At 48.2% G+C, this 22264-nt stretch overlaps 1 protein-coding gene across 1 annotated transcript in view; it reads right to left on the reverse strand.

The window, feature by feature from the left end:
* Cd4 (CD4 molecule) overlaps positions 1-8482 on the reverse strand; it is a 31209-nt gene extending 22727 nt beyond the window's left edge. Inside the window, exon 1 of the mRNA XM_051173237.1 lies at positions 8435-8482. The gene's annotated coding sequence lies outside the window, so the exon portion shown is untranslated. The remainder of the gene's footprint in view (positions 1-8434) is intronic.
* Positions 8483-22264: the final 13782 nt, after the last annotated feature.

Genomic DNA, 22264 nt, shown 5'->3' on the forward strand with positions numbered 1-22264 from the left:
CTTTCTAGTTTAGATCTCTGTCCTGGTTAGACTTGGATTTTAAAGTTATAAACATTGGCTGGAGCCATGGCCCAGTCATTAAGAACACTGGCTGCCCTTTTAGAGTACCTGGGTCCAGTTCCCAGCACTCACTGGTGGCCTGTCTAGAACTCAGTCCAATAATACCAGGTAGACACTGGTGCACAGGCACCATGGAAGCAAAACATTCATGCACAGCTGGGCAGTGGTGGCATGCCTTTAGCCACAGCACTGAGGAGGCAGAGGCAGGCAGAGCTCTGTGAGTTCCAGGACAGGCTCCAAAGCAATACAGAGAAACCCTGTCTTGAAAAACCAAAACAAACAAACAAACAAACCACCCCCCAAAAAAAAACCATTCATATACATAAATTAAATAAATGAAAAAAAAGTAAAAGTAAACAGTCTGACAATTTCATTTATTGTAAATAAAATAATATAGACATATGTACACACACACTTAGGTCCAGGTTCAGAAACTTTGGCAAACTATTTCTAGATAGCTTTATTTCACCTATAAACTGTATCACTTTTATTGATATTTAAAAAAAAAAATGTTCTTGGCCCCTGTAGTGGGCCTTGAACTTAAAGATTCCCACATGCAGGGAAGTGTTCTGTTACTGATTCACTCTCCCAATCCTGACAACTTAAGTTTCAAATACCTAACATGTTTACAGGTGGACCTTGCACCCAGGCTGCATCTGGCTTCCTCATTCATTTTGTGGCACCAGGGATGCAACCCAGCCCCTTGCACCTGCTAGGCAAGAGCTTTGTCACTGAACTGGAGCCTCAGCCCTTTGTATGGGTTTTGTGGCATCTGCTGCCTGTTTGCCAAAAGCAAAGAAGCTCCAACACCAAGAGCGGTAGAAAGCCCAGGCCTCTGTCAACTTTAAACCACTCGGCCTACACAAGTCATGGATGGGCAGGAGCTCAGGAGCCCATGGCCCTGCCTCTCCCTGAGGCATTATGGGTAGTGGATGGCAGAGGGGCAGTCAGTCATCCGCAGTATAGTAGCTATGTGTTGCCCATGCCTTGCATAGCTCCAGACCCGTGCTGCGGCTGCCCTAGTTAAACTCGGTGAGTCAGGAAACAACCAAACACCCGAGAAGGGGACTTGCTGGGGGAGGAGGGTAGTTGACGGGTGGGAGAAAGGTAGTAAGGTAGAGAGGGCAGAGTGCACCGTACTCACTTACAAGACTGTCTAAGAACAACTTTTTAAAGGAAAAATAAAGGATCAAACAAAACACAGTGTTTACAGAAATGGTCGGGGTTGCGGGGAGCTCGTTATTCACTAAAATTGTTTTACTTTATTCACTTATTCATTTACCTATTGTGTATTTCACACTTGTGTGACAGGCAGAAGACAAGCTGTATGAGTCGGTTCTTTCTACCTCGCGGGGCTTAGGGGTCTACAGATGACAGGCTAGGGGCAAGCACCTTTACCCACTAAGACATCCTTCCAGCCTGGTTTGCTCATTTTTGACGATTTTCTTTGTTGAGTTGGAACTCAGGACCACAAACATTGGTCAAGTGCTCTATCATTAAGACCTGGCTGGTGAGAGTAGCAAAGTTTTATGAAAAGTTTCTGTTTCCCATTAAGCCTCCCCGCTGACTGATGCAACAATCCGAATCAACCAACTCAAACCGAATTAGAAAAGCACCAGGCTTAATGGGCAAAATGCTCCCAGATGCCTTTCCAGCACCCCAGAGAGGAGACTGGGAAGAGAGACTGAAAAACCACGTGTCTGTTTTGGGGGGGGGCAGTGGGAGCCGGTCCTGAGCATCTCTGGGGGAGGAGCCGTGTTTGGCGGGCTTTTCTGAGGCAGAGTTTGGGGAGAGAGAGATGGGGGAGGGGGATTGAGGTGGAACTTTCAGCAGAACATTCCAGACTCTGAGTATATGGATTCCAGAGGCTGAGGTGGAGCTTCCACCACAACATTTTAATAAAAAATTTTCAAAAATTAAAAATGGGGACTGTGGCTCAACTAGTAAGTGAGACCCTTGGTTCAGGAGCACTAGGTGTGTTAGTGGTACTAGCTGCGGTGGTACACACCAATAATCCCAGCACAGGAGGTAGAAAGAGGAAGGAAATCAGGAGTTCAAAGTCATCCTCAGCTACATAGACAGTTGGAGGCCAACCTGAACTATATGAGAGCCTGTCAAAAAGTTATTCAGATGTTTTTCCAATGTTGGGCCCTCACCAAGAATGATTTCTTTGTGGATAAAAACAGATAAAGGATTTAAGATGGCAAAGTGATGGGCATTGAGACAATGAAGTCAGGCCAGCATCTGAAAGTCCTGGTGTATAGGCTGGGACCCTTGAACTCAGCCTTGGAAGCTCGGGGACAGAGATGATTTTAGGAGAGAAAGTGATTCTCGTTGCAAAATGGGTCCCTGCAGCTGCAGGATGAAGGGTGAGCCTGGGAGGGCAAAACTGTGATCCTAGGGAGGGGACATGAGCTCTCTAAGACAGCTGGAAGGTTCGAGAGAGCTGAAGGACTGACCAACTACTATCTTTTGTTTGATTTTGTTAAAGAAAAACTTGAACTCTTGACCCTCCTGCCCAGATCACCCAAATTCTGGGATTACAGGCATGTACCACCACCTTGCCTGCTTTAAGATGAAATTCTCAGGACTTAAGATCATATAGCGTAAGGCTGAGAGACAAACAACACAAAACATAAACCCAGAAGCTTCATTTCCTGCTCAGTATCAGGCAAACGGTGTAGATATAAAGCCTACCAAGTCTGGGTCACCAGAAAGACAAGGACTGTAGCCTGTGGGTGAAGTTGAGGCTGAAGGTGGGAAAGAGGGCGATGGGTTTGAGGGAAGGATTGTACAAGAGCAGTTCACTGCCAGACATGACGTGCCTGGAACTCACTATGCACACCAGGCTGGCCTCAAACCCACAGAAATGAGCCTGCCTTTGCCTCACAAGTGCCAAAAGACTGATTCTCTGCTGCAACGTGTCCAGGAAATATGTGAAACTGAATTAGTAAGAAACAGACCCATGGGGCTGGAGAGATGGCTCAGCAGTTAAGAGCACTGATTGCTCTTCCTGCGGGACCTGGGTTCAAATCCCAGCATCCACATGGCAGTTCACAACAGTCTGTAGATCCAGCGGATCGAACACCTTCATACCAATGCACATAAAATAAAGGTTTTAGAACAAAGAAAGAAAAAAAGAAAGAAAGAAGGAAAGAAAGGAACAGACTCATGGGCCCACCCAGACCTAGGATTCCAAAACTGGGGGTGGGGTTAGTAATTTGCATTTCCAGAAACCTCTAGAAGATCCAGGCATGCTCAAGTCCTAAAACATGACTTAGGAGGAGGAGAAAGGAAGGAGCAGTCTCATTCCCTCAGCTCTGAGGTGTGGGGTTTGCTAGATGTGCTGAGAACAAAGGAGCTGTGAGATCAGGTGCTGACAGAGGAAGGCCTTTGGGGCCTGACAATCCTAACAGGCCAGCTAGGAGAGTTGAGACTGGAGGTGACTGGAGCCACTGTTGATCACACACACACACACACACACACACACACATACACACAGAGGAATTGCAGCCCAGGGGCCCAGGCTGTAAGCGGGCTTCAGACAAGTGACTGTTAGGGTGAAACTCCCCGGGATCTGGTCCAGAGCTGATGAGACAGATTAGCGTGAGGACTGTTTTATTATTCCTTCTCCCAAGCCTGACTTCTCTTTGCCCTTGGTTCACCCTTACGCTCACTCTATAGCAATCTGCCCTCTCTGGATTCGCTCAGTTCCCTGTTGTCGCTCACTTGGCCATGTCCCATCTTCCACCTTTAGACGGACAGTTGTGTAATCCCTTCCTAGCCTGGACCGTTAAGCCACAACTAGGTCTGCACAGAGACTGGGTAATGTGCTGTTTGGCTTAAGCCAAGTAGGATGGGAAAGTAACTCACTGACGTGTCTTACTACATGCAGTACATAACTGTGTATCTTAAATGGGCCACTGATGGCTGGGGATGTAGCTCAGTGGTACAGGGTTTGCTCAACATGTCCTGGGCTCCATCCTCCGTTGCTACAAAACAATAGCCATGAGGAAGGGAGGGCGGAGGAGAGAGGGAACCCGAGGAGGAAGGCCAGTCACTGAGTGTGCATGCACACCCAGCCCTGGCCGGGATGGAACCAAGCCCTCCCCATCCATGCAGCTTATTCGTCCCCATTGTCTGTGCCTAACGCCACCAAAGGGTCTGGCTGCCATGACTGTGGCCTAGAGGCTTCCTGGCCCTTAGGGATCACTTGGAGCTGCCAATGGGAAATGCCAAAAGGAGACAGGAGTATGTTTCCCTACTCTCTCTCCATGCTCCATGTGTCCAGCACCAATAGCTGTGTGTGTCCCTCTGCCCTGCAATGATCGGCTGTCTGTAACCCCCTCATCCACAATTCAGGCTCTTTCTGCTTCCAGAAGGGCCGTTCTTGCCCTTTTTAGCACCTTGCTGCTGTTGCAAGTGTCTGTGCCCCTCAGCTAATGGTTGGTCCCCTGATTCTTGTCCCTGACTCTGTAATAACTCCCTTTCTACACAGCTCCTGAACCATCTGAGGTAGGTTTCCTGATGGGCTCTAATAGATAAGTTTTTAAATTATTATTGTGTTAGAGAGAGCAGAAGGAGGAAGAGAGAGCGTCAGAGGACCCTGCTCAGCCAGCTCTTTCCTTCCAACTTCCTATGGTGCTGGGGATTGAACTCGGGTCAGGACACTTGCACGTTTACCCACTGGACCACCCCAACTGCAAACCACAATTCTTGACAGGGCTGTAGCACTCAGAGGAGGTGCTGTAGGCTGAGCCAACAATATGGTTTAGGGGAAGCTAAGAAATAGCCCTGTCCAGTTCCTCTACTGGCTGAAAGAGAAATTTTCCAGAACCTAAAACAATAGATGCTTCAGATGGATAGACAAAAATCTCTCTCTCTATCTCTCTCTCACTCACACACACACACTAAATTTTGTTTAAAACAGGGAGCTAGAGGAGCTGGAGAGATTGCTCAGCGGTTAAGAACAGTAGCTGCTCTTCCAGAGGTCCTGAGATCAATTCCCAGCAACCACAAGGTGGTTCACAACCACCTGTTATGAGATCTGGTGTCTCCTCTGGCCTGCAGGGATACATGCAGACAGAACACTGTGTACATAATAAATAAACAAATCTTAAAACAAAACAAAAAACAGGGAGCTAGAAAGAGAAGTTGTCCAAAGAGGTTTCTGGAAAAGGTGGGTGTGAAACCAGTCACTACAGTCGTGAAGGGTGCTTACAAAGTTGGCTCTGTTAGTCTGGGGAGGGACCTGCAGAGCATCTAAGGGAAGGGTGTGGTGGCAAGAGCTATAGGGGCAGCCTAGCCCTGAAAAGCTTCCTACCCCCACCCCCAACCCAGATGAAAAACCTTTTTGAGCAGATGTTAACAGAGAAACAAAGTCTCTATACCAGCTTTCCCTCTGTGGGATCTGAATTCCACTTGTCCTGGTAAAGATGCTTGAGAAATAAGGGCATCCCTGGCTCTTCCCCAGATGGTAGCCACTTTCTCCCCCTCACTCCAAGATTCTGCAGAGTGCTATCACTGTCTCCAGCTCCTGGCATCACCCCAATGCACCCTGGGCTTTGTGGGTTTCCAGCCACAGCTTACTTTGGTGCTTTAGGCTTCCGCTACCGCCCCAGAGACCTGGCCTTTGATTCCCACATCCTCAGCCTCCCCAGAGGCGCTCTACCTCATACGCATTAGCATCCTGTGTGCATCACCCCTGGGAGAAGCTGCAAGGACTGGCTGGCTGCAACATCCCCCTCCCCCGCGCTCTGCTTACATCTGGGTTTCTGAAGCTTTCCTTTCCATGCTCATGCTTTAGTCCTAGGCTCCTGGGGTGGCTTCCTCTGGGCTGTAGCCACCACTGTTCTCTTCCTCTTGGAGTTCCCCTGTCACTTCTTCCCCCTCTCTAGATGCCACTAAGATCTAGTTCTTTCTGCCCTGCAAACAAGCAACCTGGCTCCCTGCAGGCCGGCAGATCTTCCACAAGCTTTGACCTGATATGAAGTTTCAGAGTATGGGTTGGACCCAAGGGTGGTTTCGAAAGGAATTGGCTGCAGAGGAGGAGAGACACAGTGGACAAAGAACAGTAGACAGATTTTTCTGGAAACAAAACAAAATACAGAGGCCTCCAGGGAAGACAGGAGAGAAGGAGAAAGGGACTCAGAAAGGTCATTAAAGCAACGGCCACCCTTCCCAGGATCCACCAACACACAAAGTGCAGAGGCCCTGTCAGAAATGATGGAGGCGAGGTATAGAAACGAAGGGCTCTGGGGAATGAGATGCATGCAGGGAACACAAAAGAGACAGAGGGGCCACACAAGGGACGTTATCACAACAGCAGTGCACACAACACACCTTTCACGGCGATTGAGGTTCCTGCCACGCTCACAGGTTCCCCAGAGATGGAAGGGCACAGTCCCGGTACAGCTCCACCACAGCGACAGTCTGTGGTCCCACAGACACTTTTATCTTCCCCTCCCGGCCCCCAGTCAGCCCACTCTAGCCCAGTCGTGGGATGTGCCTCCCACCACACACCCTTCAACTCTGACTGGCTTCGTATAAACTTCCTAGAGCTGTGACCCTCTAAGCGACCCTTGTGGTTCAGTGGCTGCAACCTCTGCCACCCTCTCCTTTGCCTCAGATGCCCACATGCTGGAGGGTGGGCGGGGTGGGCGGGGGTTCTGTACCCCCTCTTTCCTGGCCTCTGAAAAGCCGACGCAGAGCTGTAAGCAGCACACTCAGCATTCACCCTAGAGACGCAACCCATCTCCATCCTCCTCACCCTGTCTCCTTCCCCATCTCCTTCCAAATTATTGAATTCAGCCGATGTTTACTGTCTAAAATGTGCCAGCCCTGGGCACCCAACACCAGCCACTGCGCCTCTATGGCCAAGAGCAGCAAGACACAAGGCCACTTCGAGTCTCTGTCTAGAACTCGGTGATGGTGGGGTTGAATTTGTGATTAGAGGCAGGCCTCTTCTGTGAGTGCCAAGATTGAAAAGGGAACATGGTTCCTGAGTGTCTGGCTCTCCCATTAGCTGTATAGGGCCGCCATTTTGTATCAACCTACAGAATCTAAGACAGCACCAGAAGTCATCAGGAGAAATTCCGGTGGTCTCCCTCATCAGGCTCTTCTCCTGGCCTTGTCTGTCAAAACAAACAACAACAGCAGGAACTCCACCGTGCCCTACAAGACTAGGACATTGGGAAAGTGCAATTTCACCCAGTAGAGTCTTTGAATGATCAAAATGGAGCCTTTCTATTTTGAAGGATCAGACTGAACCTCGGGGGGCCTCTCTGTGGGGATCAGTCCATGAACGGAAGGACATTCGGGGGCACAGCATCACTTCAGGACCACGTGACGCTACGAGATGGGGAAGGTTTGAGGGTGCAGAGGCAGAGGCCTAGGATTGGAGAGCTCACCCCGTCTTGAAAAGCAGAGTCCTTCTTCATGCCCAGGTGCCGCCAAGAACACCAGGGCCTATAGCCAAGACCAATTCTCTTAGAATCAATCAACTGTTCTGACTGAGTGTCTACCAAAACATGTATCCATTTACAGCACTCCAGAGGTGGAGTGTTACTTAACACTTTCTGAGGGTCTCACTACCCCATTTCCTAGCTCAGGCTAACTACAACAGAGTTCCCTTCAACATTTCAAAAACAACCCTAAAATCTCAGCCGAGGCATTGTGGCATGTGCCTTGGTCCCAGCTACTGGGGAGGCTGAGACAAAAGAGCCCAGGCTATTAAGGCCAGCCCAGGCACACAGCGAGATCTCAAAAACAAAATTCAAGCCAAGCTCCAAAAACTTCGCAGAAGACAAGAGTTACAGAGCTCGCATGGGCACCAAGGAGTTGAGAGAGTCTACAGAGATCACATGGTTTAAGTTGTTCTTGATGGTATGATCCTTGGTGAAGACTTTGGAAAAACTGTGTGCCCCCCCCCCGTTTTCTCTTTCTCATTTCATTTCTTATGCCTCCTCCGTGCTCAACACCTGTTCATTCTGTCTGGGCTCCCCTCCTCTCTGTAATGGTTCTGCCTCTCCTCTCTGCCCAGCGTCGCTCTCCACCATTGCCCCCTGCCCAGCTGCTCTGCTGCCTCTCTCGGCCATTGCCTCTCTGACGGTGCGTGCGGTGCTTTCGGCTCAGGGTACTTCCCAGCACATCCTCTGCTCTGAGCTCTGTACCAGCTGGGTAGGCAGGCAAAGCTGAGTGTGGCTTACCTTTTGAAGCTATGGTTCCGGTGGGAGATCGCTATTCCCAACCTGTTCTGAGAGAACACAGCTAGGAACACGGAGCCGCGTCCAGGACATTCTGGGGCGCGTGTGCCATGTTAGCTCCCCGGTCCAGCCCCTTGAAAGAATGAAGTCAAGTCGAGCACACCCCTTACCTCTGGCCAGCCCTTCTTTACTCTGCTTCGTGCACAGGTGTGTCTGTGAGAGGGTGCGAGCCTAGTGAGGAAGAGAGCTTTGCTATGTCTTCACAGATCTTTGTGAGTGAAGAAACAGGAAGCCTGGTAGCGAGACTCCTCTACACGCCAGGCGTGGGCCAGCCCTCTGGAGTCCCTCCCTTCCACCTCCAGCTGTTGGGGAAACTGACAAATTAAAACTGCCAGAGTCATTGGAAATAGCTAAGCAGAATCAGGCTAACCTGAATGTCACTGTTGTCTGTTTAGGGGCAAGAAAAAGGCTGGCACAACTAGGTTCAAGGGCATGAGGCCCAGGGGCATAAGGCACATAACTATAACCTCAGCACTTGGGAGACTACAGCAGAAAAATCACAAATTCAAGGCCCTCCCCATCCACACACACACACACACACACACACACAAAGTAATCAGTGGAAAATTTAGATGAGATTACATTGCTCAGCAAACCTACTAAGTTGGCTGTTAAGAGATGGTAAAGAGCCTAGAGGGGGGAAGCGAAAAGCAAGGGCCATTGTGGCTCCATAGCAGCTAACACAGTACTGGTCTGGTTTTACCTCACTCCACAATGAGGATTCTGTGTGTCTCCTCTATGAAATAGGTATGGATAAGCCATTTAGACTGCATGGCCTCTCTTACAGGAAGAGTAGGGTCACTGCATTTGGGCAAACACAGCCCTTATTCCTTCAGTGACAATTTGAGAGTAGCTGTGTCGATCCCACAAAGGGATGGAGTCTTGTTCCACACGACTGAGTATATCTGTGCAGTATGGTTTCTTCTTTGAAAAGTAGTGGCTGTGTATCTGGCCCACTGTGGCAGAGAAGGCCTGGGCTGAAACGTGGATGTCTGGGAGGACAGGAGTGAGCATGGAGCACACTGCGGATGTCTGGGAGGACGGGAGTGAGCATGGAGCACACTGCGGGTCTCTGGGAGGACAAGAGTGAGCATGGAGCACACTGCGGATGTCTGGGAGGACAGGAGTGAGCATGGAGCACACTGCAGATGTCTGGGAGGACAGGAGTGAGCATGGAGCACACTGCAGATGTCTGGGAGGACAGGAGTGAGCATGGAGCACACTGGGGATCTCTGGGAGGACAGGAGTGAGCATGGAGCACACTGCAGATGTCTGGGAGGACAGGAGTGAGCATGGAGCACACTGTAGATCTCTGGGAGGATGAGAGTGAGCATGGAGCACACTGCGGATGTCTGGGAGGACAAGAGTAAGCATGGAGCACACTGCGGATGTCTGGGAGGACAGAAGTGAGCACGGAGCACACTGTTACTAACACCGTTACACCTAACCCATTATGCACAAGAAGGAGGAGTGAGACAACATTTATGGGTTCCAAATATTTTATTAAATTATCCCATAAGAGGGTCACTGTCCATCAGGGCTGCAGGACAAGGACTTGGGAGCCTTGCTTCTCCTGACAGCTCCAGCAGGGGCACAAGCCGGTTTTATAAGCATAAAATCTACAAACATACATTGCCAAGTTACAGTTACAATTTTCACTAATCAGAAAGCAAAGATTAGTACCGTTCCTGTGTGTTCTGTCATTGTCAACTGATGTGCAACCAACCAGATTCATTTATTCCTTCTGTTGTTAAGAACAGCCTTGTTTCTAGAGAACTAAAGATGCATAACGACACACTCATGGTTTAAGGAGGCAGTTGATCAGCCATTGGAAAGTTCTCAGCTCCCCAAGGGCTTGGGAATGTGAACTTTATTTCACCCTGCAGGTGAAATGGAGTCTGAAGCCAATGCTTAGGTCATCGTGCTTGCCTGCCCCCTTCAACATTTCACATATTTGATCTAGCCCAGATCTCTCCTAGTTCTGCAGGTAGACACCCGTCTTCCCTCTGAATATCTCCACGTGCATGTTTGCCGTAACGTGATGGAGTGTGAACGGCACACCTCTTAACCCTTCTAATCCTTTCAAATAGTGCTGCTCCCTGGTGACTAAGCATTCAAATACATGAACCTATGGTGGTGCAGCCTTTGATCCCAGTACTTGGGAGGCAGAGGCAGGGGGATCTCTGTGAGTTTGAGGTCAGCCTGGTCTACAGAGTGAGTTACAAGACAGCCAGGGCTGTTACACAAAGAAACCTTGTCTTGAAAAACCAGAGAGAGAGAGAGAGAGAGAGAGAGAGAAATGGAGAGAGAGAGGGAGAGAGAGGGAGAAAGGGAGAGAGAGAAGGAGAGAGAGGGGGGAGAGAGGGAGAGAGAGGGAGAGAGAGGGAGGGAGAGAGAGAGAGAGGAGAGGGAGGGAGAGAGGGAGAGGGAGGAGAGAGGGGAGGGAGAGAGAGGGGGGAGAGAGGGAGAGAGAGGGAGAGAGAGGGAGGGAGAGAGGGAGACAGAGGGAGGGGAGAGAGGGAGAGGGGGAGGGGGAGAGAGAGAGAGGGAGAGAGAGGGAGAGAGGGAGGAGAGAGGGAGCAGAGGGAGGGAGGGAGAGAGGGAGAGAGAGAGAGAGGGAGGAGAGGGAGAGAGAGGGAGAGGGAGAGAGAGGGAGGGAGAGGGAGAGAGAGAGAGAGAGAGAGAGAGAGAGGGAGAGAGAGAGAGAGAGAGAGAGAGAGAGAGGGAGAGAGGGGGAGAGAGAGGGAGAGGGAGAGAGAGGGAGAGAGAGGGAGGGAGAGAGAGGGAGAGAGAGAGAGAGGGAGAGATTGGGAGAGAGAGGGAGAGAGGGAGAGGGAGAGAGAGGGAGAGAGAGAGAGGGCCTTCCTGGAGGAAGTGTGTCACTGGGGGGGGGGCTTTGAGGCATCAACAGCCCATAAAGCCCATGCCAGGCCCAGTCTCTCTTTCTCTTCCTACAGACCAGGATGTAGATGTCAGCTACTACTCCAGCAACATGCTCCCCACTATGATGATAATGGACTAATCCTCTGAAACTGTAAGCAGGTCCCCTCATAAGAGTTGCCTTGGGCATGGTGTCTCTTCATAGTAATGAAGAGATCTGCCTGCCTCTACCTCCCAAACCCTGGGATTAAAGGCATGCGCCACCATGCCCAGTAAAAATGTTCATTCTTGAAGTGAAACCAGAGTCTTGGGTGTCTGTCTACTTTTCTTTTCTTTCTTTCTTTTGTGTGTGTGTGTGGGGGGGGGTTGAGACAGGATTTCCCTGTGTAGCTTTGGAGCCTGTCCTGGAACTCCCTCTATAGAGCAGGCTGGCCTTGAACTCACATATGTCCACCCGCCTCTGCCTCCCAAGTGCTGGGATTACAGGCGTGCGCCACCACTGCCCAGCTACCATCCCTTTCTTTCCAGGTCTGTTTGATACCCATGACTGGACTGGTGCTGTCTCTTCTGCCTTCCTCCAGGTCATGCTCCGCACAGCAGTCAGAGTGATCACTAAATGCTGCACATGTGATCTGGCCCTTCCCGTGCTCTAAAAAAGCAGCTGATGCCAGGCCTGAAGACATGGCTCTGTGGTTAAGAACACTGGCTGCTCTTCCAGAGGACCCACGTGCAATTCCCAGCACCCACCTGGTGGCTCGCAACTGTACTTCCAGCTTCAGGAGTCTGCCCCATCTTCTAGCCTGCTCAGGTACCAAGTACACACAAGATGCACAGACGCACACATTAAGGGAAAAAAAAACTGGAAAAAAAAAAAAAGTGGCTACTGCAACAAGCCGGGCACAGGGAAGGGGGAAGAATAAGATAAGAACAAAGTATAATGACGTATATGTATGAAAATGCTATAATGAAACTCATCAATTTGCATATTAACTTTAATTACAGTAAGGGACTGGACAGATAGTTCAGCAGTTAAGAGTACTGGCTGCTAAAATAAATTAATTATTAAGAGTAATAATGCCGGGCATTGGTGGTGCAGGCCTTTAATCCCAGCACTTGGAAGGCAGAGGCGGATGGATCTTTGAGGCTTGTAACACCCACAATGGATATAAGTTCAACCATCTCAACTTTACCTACAAATGTTCCCTGCCTCTTCTTGCTTCATAACACGGTGTTCCCAAGGGTTTCATTTTAATAAAATTAAATTTTATTGTTTCATCAAAGACATTCTTCAGTTAAAAAACAGGGCATGGCCTTAAATTACAAGTGTCTGGCAATAGAGGACCGTGGTACATTATTGTGCCAATACTTTGCTTTGTGCTAAGGCAGCAGTTTCCCCGCAGGAAGCTTTTGCAGCCTCGCTGGGATGCAACACAGCATCACTTTTATGAAACTACCTTGCCCTTTAAGACCCTCTGGAGGGTATCAGGGCATGCTGGGGGTCCACGGGCCACACTCACCTGTCGAGAACCATAAATCTAGGGAATTTTTACTCATTCTTTAGACCCTAGCTATCTTTTTAGCTATGTCTCAAATTAGTCTTCTTCTTCTTCTTCTTCTTCTTCTTAGTAATAGGCCCCTCAATTATTTTATCATACGTGCATGTGTGTGTGTGTGTGTGTGTGTAAGAGATGTTATTCAGTGTGAGTACAATGTGTCATTGAGTGAATGTAGAGGTCAAAGGGCAATGTTGAGTGTTGCTTGTTTGATAAAAGGTCTCTTGTTCACTGCTACATATCCTGGACTTCCCGAGGATCCTCATCTCTGCCTCCTGTCTCACCACAGGAGTGCTGAGGTTATAGACTTTCACTCCTGGCTTTATGTGGGGTCTTGGGAATTCACATTCTAATCTTCACACTTGCAAGGCAAGTACTTCATCCACTGAGCCATCTCCCTAGCCCTAGAACTCACAATTTCTGGCTAGCTCAATTTTTTGTTGATTATTTATTTTGAGATGGGATCTTACTGTATTGCCCAGACTGGTCTTCAACTCCAGAGCTCAAACAATCCTCCTGCCTCATCCTCTCCAGTAGCTGGGATTGCAGACCTGCAGCTCTACCTGTGGCTTCATCTATCCAGGTCTAAGACACATTCCCAAACTTTCTCTGCGGTCAACCTGGCCAACTGACTCAGTTTTGTGAATGAATCGAAGTGAAGGTGTCAGACTTCTGAGCTGCTCTCTTTAAAAGCAACTAGGTGTCTATCCCCTTCCCTCGAACTTTCTTTTCTTACAGTCTGGTATGCAAATACCTGCTCTTTAACACATAGCCAGCCTCCCTTTCTCATTTGCATGACCTAGCAGGCTTCAGTAGGCAGTTGAATTTGTGACTCTACTCTAGACTCATCCACCCACCCACCCATCCATCCATCCATCCACCCACCCATCCACCCACCCACCAACCCACCCATCCATCCATCCATCCATCCATTCGCCCACCCACCCACCCATCCATCCACATATCCAATGGTTAAGTATCCACCAGCAGAAGGCACTTTAGTCAATGCTGAAGTATAACAGTAAATATGAATATGTAATAGTGAATATGAAAACAGATAGGGTCCCACAGTCTTTGGCTTGTGACCCATCTACAATGAATGATCCCATTGCAGATGGCATACACTACAAAAGGAAAAGCATAGAGGGCTGAGAGAGCTTGCCACAAAGTAGCCTTATATCAATGACTAGTGTATTATTAAGTATCAGGATCATTTGTCTGCTGCAAATGGAAGAAATCTCAAAACAGTAGCTTGACTTGACCAAGATCTGAGTTTATTCCTCATATGAAAGAGGTCTGGGTGGGAGGGTCTGTGGGAGGAAGCACGGGTATTCCGTGCCAGGGTCTGGGTTGTTGGCATCCTGTTGCTTTCCCATCATGCCTTCTGCCCATAGTCCAAGGCCACTGCAGTTCCTCAGATGAGGAACTTCCCTAATGAAAGGCAGCAGTGATACCTTGTGCCTCTTCTCTGTAGCCATTGTTCAAACAGAATAAAGTATGTATTAGCTGGTGTCCTGGCAAGCAGCCAGGCTACTAATGGGTACTGAACTCATGTCCTCATGCTTATGAGGTAAGTCCTTCAGTGTCTCAGCTATCACCTGTCTGGGTTTTTTTTGGGGGGGGGCTTTTTGTTTTGTTTTGTTTTGAGTTTTTCAAGACAAGGTTTCTCTGTATTGCTTTGGAACATATCCTGGAGATAGCTCTGTAAACCAGGCTGGCCTCAAACTCAAAGAGATCTGCCTGCCCCTGCCCCTGCCCCTGCCTCCTGAGTGCTGGAATTAAAGGCATCATGGGCTTTTTTTAGGGTCTTTTCTTCATAGGAACGGGCTTTTTTTTTTTTCTCCCCCAGAATTAGGAGATACTGTCTTAGTGTCAAATCCAAATGCAATAAATACTTACTGTATTTAGGGTAGATGAGTTTTTGGCCCTGGGTCACCAGGACAAGGAAAGGATTGTTGCAGACTCTGGCCAGAATATGGTTTTGTTTTGATAAGTTTCTTGATTTGGCCTAGAATTGGGAGGTCCACCTGCCTCTGTCTCAGGAATGCTGGGACTAAAGGCGTGCACCACGACTGCCCAGCTCTTTATCAACTTCTTTGTTCTTCTTCTCCTTTTTTTTAAAATGATTTATTTATTTCTATTTTATGTTCACTGATGTTTTGCCTTCATGTATGTCTGTGTGAGAATGTCAGATCCCCTGGAACTGAAGTTACAGACAGTTGTAAGCTGTCATGAGGGAGCTGGGAGTTGAACCCAGGACCTCTGGAAGAGCAGTCCATGCTCTTAGCCTCTGAGGCTTCTCTCCAGACCCTGTTTTACCAATTTCTAAACCATTGTTCTCAGCTAATTATTTCCTAAATCCTGGCCATAACATTTATTGACTATATTTGAATATGCTATGTAACAGGAGAAATGAAAGACCCAGAGACTGATATTAGGGTTCAAGCTTTACGCTACAAACCAGAGAAGCAAAGCAGCTGGCCACTAGCTCTTAGCTCTACCTCTGACTTAAAGGGTTGATCCTGTCTCCATCATCTTTCCTCCAAGCCTCAGACTGCTGCCTCTCCTCAGCGTGGCTGGAGAGAATCTCTCCACATGAAACCCTTTGCATTTTATACCTCCTTAAAGCTAGGATTAAAGGCATGTGATTCCAACTGCTGAAATCATCTTTGTGTAAGCTAGATCAATCTTGTGTAGCTCAGTGTTGCCTTGACCTGTCTACCTCTGCCTCCCAAGTGGTAGGATTAAAGGTGTGCACTACCACCACCTGGCTTCTATAGCTAACTAGTGTGGCTGACTTTGCTTTCTATACCCTCAGGCAAACGTTAATAAATCATAATATATCATCAGAATGCTAAAATTAATTTACATGAAATTGATACTAAACTTCTTGTGGTAAAATACATTTACCATGAAATTTAACATTTTAGCCATTTAATTTTTTTTGCTTGTGGTGGCAATGATATCTTTTGTAGGTAAAATGGTCTCAGGTAGCCCAGGCTGGCCTTGAACTTGATATGTAGCCAAGAATGGCCTTTAACTATTAATCTTCCTTCCTCTACCTCCCAAGTGCTGGGATTACAGGTACGCTCCCATACCCAGCTCTACACCATTTAAATTTGTAAATTAATTTTTGGTCCTGAGGATTGAATACATGCTAAGTATGAGCTCTGCCATCCAGCTATATCTCAGTACACATAGAAACCATTTTAAAATGCACACCTCTGTGGGATTAAGTACCCTCACTATATTAAACTGAAACCTTCTGCCTTTTAAACAGTCTCTCTACATAATCTATACTGCTTTCTAATTCAAAAGTTCCTCCCGTCAAGCCTTGCATGGTGGCACATGCCGACTGTACCAGGACTTGGGAGGTGGAAGCAGGAAGATCAGAAGTTCAAGGTTATCCTATACTTATATAGCAAATTTAAGGCCAGCCTGAACACATGACCCTGCTGAAAAGCAAAGCAAAGCAAAAACAAAAGACCAAATCCCTTCTCTTCAGCCTCCCAAGCTGCTATTACAGGTGTGCTCTACTGACTTAATCTTAAAGCAAAACTCTTGAAGCCAAGAGTTTATTCCCAAGGCTCCCAGAAGAAAATTAAACAGTACTTGAAAATATACTCACTAGGCCTACAAGCCAAGAATTAAAAAAAAAAAAAAAAAATCACGTAGGGCTGGAGAAATGGCTCAGCCATTTAAAGACTAGGCTCCCAACAACAAAAAAATTCATTTTTTGTTTTGTTGAAAGAGGGTCTCATGCAGTCCAGACTGACCTCAGACTCAAATATCAAGGCTGGCCTTAGACCCTGATCCTTCTTCCTCTCCTCCCCGAGCTAATGCTAAGACTACAGATGTGAACAGTCACGCCCCTGACTTTTTATTCTTTAGATTTATCTTGGGGGATGGAAAGATGGCCCAGAGGTTACGAGCACTTACTGCTCTTCCAGAGGGCTTGAGTCTAATTCCCAAAATCCACATCAGATAGTTCACAAATGCCTGTAACTCCAGCTCCAAGGAATCTCATGTTCTCTTCTGGCTTCCTAAAAGCACTTGTATACAAGTGGCATTACACACACACCTAAATAAAAAATTTTTAAAAATTAGTAATAATAAAAAAATATTTATCTTACATGTGTGGGTGTTTTGCTTGCATATATGTTCATGTATGCCCACGGAGGCCAGATGAGGCATCATATCCTCTGGAACTGAAGCTGTTTTTTGCCTGCTGGGAATCAAACCCAGGGTCCTCTGAAAGAACAGCCAGTGCCCTGGTTGGCCTGGAATTCATTATGTAGACTAGGATGACCTCAAATTTATGGCAGTCTTCCTGCCTCTGTTTGCCAAGTTCTGAAAAAAAAAAAAAAGGAAAGGAAAGAAAAAAGAAAGGAAGGAAAGAAAAGGGAAAGGAAGGGAGGGATGGAGGGAGGGAGGGAGGGAGGGAGGGAGGGAGGGAGGGAGACAAACTGACTTTAGGACTGGGAGATGGTCCAATGGGCAAGAGCGCTCGAGCGCTCGCTCACCGTGAAAGATGACTCCGTGCAAATCACCAGACTCACACAGCTGGTCCTGACTGTGTACACCTAAGACCCCAGTGTTGGGGCAGAGATCGCTACCCAAGCTCACTAAACTGAAATGGCATGCTTTAGGTTCACTGAGAGACCTTGTCTCAAAAACGAAGGTGGAATGCCACAGAGGACATCTGTCACTATCTACCTGATCTGTGTACACACCCCCAATTTTCATATACAAAACAATGGGGTTCCACTGAATCAGTGAAGCACACACACACACACACACACACACACACACACACACACACACACACTCCTTTACCCTTTCTTGTCCAAGAACAGGTTTTGTTTTGTTTTATTAATTTTTTTAAACAGGGTCTCTCTGGCTGGCCTTGAACTGGCTATGTAGACCAGGCTGGCCTCAAACTCACAGAGATCAGCTTGTAGTTGCTAGCGGAATAACTTCCCTTGCTGCTTTTCTCCATCTCCCGGCCCTTGTTGTTAAATTTAGGACATCTTGGAAATTTTCCCTAACAATGTTGTGTCATCAACATCACCATCTACCACTGGAATTTCTTCATGTTCCCCACCTAAATTCTGTCCTCATTAAGCACTATAACTTCTCACACACACACACACACACACACACACACACACACACACACTGCAGGGGAGCAGATCGCTTGGTTCTAGCTATTTGATAATGAATGAGTGAGTGAATGAAAAGGGTTGGTCTACAGCAGCAGGCAGGTCTCCAGCCTAAACGCTTAGGAGTATGCCAGGTGAAGTAGATGAGAATGGGCTGGCTGTAATATAACAGGGAGGGGTGGGAACTAAGGGAAGCCAGAAGTTACCCGCCTCATCTGAGAAGAGCAGAAGCCACCTTCATAGGTTCAGCTCAGCCAATGCTAGATGTTGGCTTATTTCAGACAAGATCTCATGCAGCCTGAGCTGGTGTGGAACTTGCTCCCCAGACCAGCACGCTTTTGAACTCCCCATCACCCTGCCTTCTACCTCCCAAGTGCTGGGATCATTGGTTTGCACTGCCATGGCCAGCTCAGTAGGAGAACTTGTATCAAAATGGCAGAATGTCAGCCCAGATTTGCCAGCTCTGCCAAAATTCTGAGAGTATTATGTAAGAACTCCTTGTTTGTTTGTTTGTTTGTTTGTTTTTTATAATGCCACTGAGTAGATCAAATAAGGGGCTCCCTGGCTTGGATCTAGCTTCAGACTCGGGACCTGGTCAACCTGCTGACTCGGTAGTGCAGGGCTGTGGCTGGCTGCGCTGGGGGGGGGGGTCTGTTTCCCCGAGGGGCTTTCCAGAGAAGAAAAGAAAAAGAGGAAGGAAGGTCTGCAGTGAGCAGATGACTTCTCTATGGGCTGTGTATGGTTGACGTTTACTTGATCTTCACAAGAATGGCAGGACCTGGGCACACTTCCCCAGTGGTGGAATCCCAGTCCTTGGGAAGCCAAGGCAGGTGGATCTCTGTGAATCTGAGACCACATGCGTCTAGATGGCAAACTTCAAGTCAGCCAAGACTATACAGTGAGACCCTGTCACAAACAAACAAAACAAAAAACAAAAGCAAGGTGGACAGCTCCTGAGGAAAGATGCCCAAAGCAGCCCTCTGGACTCCACCGGGATTACACATGTATCTGTACTCACACACAAGCAGGCACACATACACAAACACAAAAGACAAATAGGGCTTAGAACAAGATGGGATAGTTCATGCCTATAATCTCAGTATCCAAAAGACTGAAGCAGGAGGGTTAGCCCAAATTCAAGGCTACTCAGTGTGAGAGACTTCCAGAACTGCTTGTGTGGCATACTAAGACCATGCCCCCCAAAAAAGGGGGGTACTGAAGAGATGGCTCAGTGGCTAAGGGCACCAACTGCTCTTCCAGAAGACCTGAGTTCAGTTCCCAGCAACCATATGGTGGCTCACAACCATCTGTAATGAGATCTGGTGCCCTCTTCTGGCCTGCGTGAATACATGCAGGCAGAACACTGTATATGTAGTAAATAAATAAATCTTAAAAAAAAATAAAATAAAGTGGTGAACCAGTACGCACAATGTTAGTTCCAGACTCAGGATCAGAAGGCAGGTGTACAAATGGACAGATCTCTGTGAGTTCAAAGCCAGCCTGATCTACATAGCCAGCTCTACACAGAGAAACACCTCTCTCTCTCTCCCTCTCGTTCTCCCTCTCTCTCTCACACACACACACACACACACACACACACACACGCACGTACGCACAAAGCAAGAAAGCAAAGATGATGTTCTCCCATAGCAGGAGAATGACAGTCTCATCTGCTGCTCCCGGGGCTCTGTCACCTGGGGTCTCACCTCTACAGGCGGTTCTTCCTTTTGGAAAGCATTCTCACTGTGCAACTTCAAAAAGCTGGTCCGAGTAGAGCACTTGCCCAGCACGTTCAAGGCCCTGGGTTCAATCCCCAGCACAAGCGAAGAAGCAAAGGGGAAAGGGAAGGGAAGAAAGGAAAGGAAAGTTGATTTCATAGACGTTGAAGGCAGAATCAAGGTTAGCTAAAGCTGAGGAGGGGGCAGGGGAGGAGAGGAGAGAGGGGGGAGCAGGGAGGAGTAGGGATGGGGAGGAGAGGAGGGAGAAGAGAGAGCAGGGAGGAGTGGGGAAGAGGAGAAGGGGAGTAGGGAGGAGTGGGGAAGGGGAGGGGGATGAGGGAGGGGCAGGGAGGAGTGGGGAAGGGAGTGGGGAGGGGGAGGGGCAGGGAGGAGGAGTGGGGAGGGGGAGGAGTTCTGCAACGGTGACAGCAGGCAATCCTAATGCATTTCACATTTCAGAGGGCTATAGGAAGCTGTGCCCACGCCCCAATCCTGTACTTGAGAGACAGAGTTAGGATTACAAGTTCAAGACCCACAAGAACTTGGGAGAAAAAAGTTTTAAAAGTTCCCTATGGCCATGGCCTTTAATCCTAGCACTTGAGAGGCAGAGACAGGTGGATCTCTGAGTTAGAGGTCAGACTAGTCTTCAGATTGAGTTCCAGGACAGCCAGGGCTACCTAGAGAAACCCTGTTTCAAAAAATAAAAACAAACAAACAAAACTTTCCCTATGAAGAAATGATAAATTTTTTGGAGTACATGTGTAGCACAAATAATAAAAACCTAGAGACAGATATTGAAGTTAAAGCTAAAGGCCAGAGAGCAGAGCAGCAGTCCCCAGAGAGTTCTCACCTCTACCAATGCTCAGACCAAAAGGGCGATCCTTTCCTCAGACAGCACTGCCCTCCACCAAACCTCAGACTCTGTGAGTTCCCGACTCCTCAGCCATATCAACTCCTGTCTCCACCTCCCAGGGTGGTCTTGAACTCACAGAGATCCATCTGCCTCTGTCTCCTGAGTGCTAGGATTAAAGGTGTGTGCCACCACTCCCTGGCCTCTATGGCTGTGGCTAGCTTTGTACTCTGATTTCAGGCAAGCTTTATTTGTTAGAACAGGAACAAAATATCACCACATGGATAGATGTTTACCCTGATCTAGATTTATTATTCTTATTATTCTGTGTATATGAGTGTTTTGCCTGCATGTATGCACCTGGTGCCCTCGAAGGTCAGAAGAGGACATCAGATCCCTGGGACTTGAGCTACAGGTGACTGTGAGCTGGGAACTGAACTCAGGTCTGATGGAAGAGCAGCCAGTGCTCTTAATCACTGAGCCATCTCTATAACCCAACTTACCCTGATTTAAATGTTACATGTGTATATATGTACCAACACATTACACAGGAGGTACTCTCACTAATAAATGAGTTTTTTGTTTTGTTCGTTTGCTTTTCTGGTTTATTGACATGGGGTTACACTTTGTAGCCCAGGCTGTCCTGTATCTCTCTGTAGATCAGGCTAGCCTCAGACTAGATTTTAGTCAACTCTACCTCCTGAGTGCTGGATTAAAGGCCCACAGTACCACACCCAGCTCAATAAATGCATTTTTTGATAGATCAAGAGCAACTAAAAACTAGAAGCTGGATGTGGTGGGTCACATCTATAACCCCAGTCCTTGGGAGGCTTGGGCTAGAGGAATAGGAGTTATAGGCCACCCAGTACTACATAACTAGATACCACCTCAGAGTAAATACAGCTGGGGACAGCTCAGTGGAAGAGCGTTTCCCCAGCATGTATGAGACCCCGGGTCCAATTCTTAGTCCCACAAAAGTTAAACTGTAGAAAGGCCTTCCACATGGTTTTTTGTTTTTCTTTTCATTTTGCTTTATTGAGATACTCTCACTAAGAAGCTTTGCCTGGCCAGGGAGTAGAGTTTCTCCTGCCTCTGCTGCAGCCTCTGCCTGAGTCGGAGGACCAGGCATGAGTCACCAGGGTCAACTTACAGCCCTCATTTTACCAAGTCAGGCTGTCTGCAGCGGTCCATGAAGGTACGCTTGGAGCCTGGTTTCTGCAGATTCCTAGTTCTTGGTTAGAGCTATTTTTGCTGCTTGGATTCTATGCGTCCTAGAAGAGGGGGAGGTAACCAAAGGGAGAGAAGGGGAGCTGGGAAACAGAGCCCACCCCACCCCACCCCTGCATTATGAGAGGCTACCCACAGAGCACTAGAGACCAGCCTACTGGAGCTGAGGCCTAGGGAAGTGGAGTGCCAGGTGCAGCCCTGTGGTGACCTCGTTACAGGAACCATCTGCTGTAGCACGGGCACTATTTTAAGGTAGCTGGGGGGGTGGGCATGGGTGGGTAGCTGGGCGGGGTTACAAGGATTTTCCTTGGAAGTTGTATCTAGGAGGATCAATTCCACCTCCATCCTGGCCACATTTTCCTGAGGCCCCGTGGTCACTTTCTGGGACTCCCAGAGGCGTCCTCCAGCCATGAGAAGATAGGAGTAGCATATCCCAGGGCTCAGCCGAGGCTCAGCCAGCTGACACCTGTGACCCTTCGGAGAAACTGTCAGCCACAGAGTGGAGTTGATAGAACCCACCCCCACCCCAACCTCATTCCCTCATTCTTGC

The sequence above is a fragment of the Phodopus roborovskii genome, unplaced genomic scaffold (assembly GCF_943737965.1).
Source record: "Phodopus roborovskii unplaced genomic scaffold, PHOROB, whole genome shotgun sequence".
Classification (NCBI taxonomy): Eukaryota; Metazoa; Chordata; class Mammalia; order Rodentia; family Cricetidae; genus Phodopus; species Phodopus roborovskii.